We start from the raw sequence: 1,946 nt of genomic DNA, 5'->3' as shown, positions 1-1,946 counted from the left end.
ATAAATGGATGCGAAGCCAATAGGTTCGCATCCATAAAACACTAGGCCTTATAGACGGCTCGACAGCGGTAGCAAACCAACCATAACGATTTGCAACGTGCAGTTTGAAGAAGGATATGCATCCTCCATTGAGTCTGCGAGCCGTCTATAAGGCCTACCACTTTGTCGATGCAAAACCCTTCGTCACTCTATGACCCGATGCATATTTAACTGCTTGTAAATACATTACTGCTCTATTCTTTAGTGTGAACTTCTTTTTCAGATATATAATCCACTGAGGATATATATATATAATATTAGGGATAAAAATCCAAAATTACAGGTAAAAACTCAATCAAAATCAATTTATAAGAATCAAAATTAAATTAAGTTTCACAGTATTAAATATATATAAATATATAGTTTTATACTTATTTATTGTGCTTTTACTTATTAATTTTTCTATATGTGACAGTGGTTTTTCATCGATGAGTTTATGAACCTTGGTTCTTTTCCTTAAAACTATATATATATATAGGTGTATAAATGTTGAATGTGGATTCGTCCTTTAATTTGAGGTTGCCAAAAAAGATTTTTAGTGTTGATTCTTCATACTTTGCTGGGAGTCTACTGGCGTAAATTTGCGAAGAGATGAAAGTAGTACATGTATATAGTGTATGATGTATTTATGGAATGACATTCCATAAATCCCATCAAATTCGCTAAAAATGGTGGAATCAAGTTGTATCTACATGCTCATGTGTAATTATACCTCTACACACATATGCTTAAACATACACACACTCTTCTCCATATTAGATTATCTTTTTTTTTTGTATATTTTGTGTAAATTTTCGTACACTTATGTGTACCCTTCTAATCGTAGTTTTTCTAATATTTACACTGGCACGGAACCTCTACATCTCGTATATCATTACGACCATTCTGCAATTTTACATCCTTCTCACATAATACTAAACTCGATTAATACCTCTGAAAAAATCTTTATATATATATATATATATATATATATATATATACTAAAATACACCTTCTGTATAACTCACAAATCCCTATCCAAATTTTTATTTCTTTTTACTCATCTCTTTCTCTGCTTATTTATCTCCCGTACATTTACTTTGGTCCATCTCACTTTAAACTCACATTTTTATCTGTATTATTCCTACATCCCCTAGACACCGTAAGTACATACTACTTTAATTGTAATATTAACATTTGCTTCTCTGTTTTTACTTTTTTTCTCCTTTATTATTAATACGTTACCTTAATATGATTCTTATGTAAACATTGGTCATTAATATACATCATCTTCTCTCTTTATAACTAACCCTCATTCCTCTATTTTTTGCTATTTGTTTACGTTAACTATTCTACTATTAGCTTCTCATATATCATTTTTCCACGCTAAACTTCATTCTTCTGTATAGATTTTTTTTACGTTATACTACGTATTGATTTCAACGGTTAGGTTTAATTTACATTTGGTATTGTCTTCCCATTGGACATTTCTCCTACTTACTTGCCCTAAGGTGCATAATGGAACTATAATTCTAATTCCCATACTTATCTATAGAGGGAAGGTCTCCCACACCTCTTTATTTATATCTTCAAATAACCGTTAAGCCGTTAGTTATGGCTCAATACCCGACATGACGCCCATCTCTTTCTGATACGTAGATCCAATTTTTTCTCCTAGATCCAATTTTTTCTGGTCTATTCTTTCTAAAGTTCCTTGTATTATGGTTTCTTTCCTTCCTGCACTGAAGACTACGACGATATTTATTAAATTTAATTCAATCATGAATTTATATTATCGTCTGCAAGAAACTATCGTCTGCAAGAATTAAACTTCTTATAAATTTTAACAACTTGTTTCCTCCATCTTTAACGAATTTGATGGGATTTATAGAACTTCATTCCATAAATTCATCACACATTATATATAT

Source organism: Octopus bimaculoides, chromosome 25, assembly GCF_001194135.2.
Source record: "Octopus bimaculoides isolate UCB-OBI-ISO-001 chromosome 25, ASM119413v2, whole genome shotgun sequence".
NCBI classification, from domain to species: Eukaryota; Metazoa; Mollusca; class Cephalopoda; order Octopoda; family Octopodidae; genus Octopus; species Octopus bimaculoides.
This window is presented reverse-complemented; position numbering follows the sequence as displayed.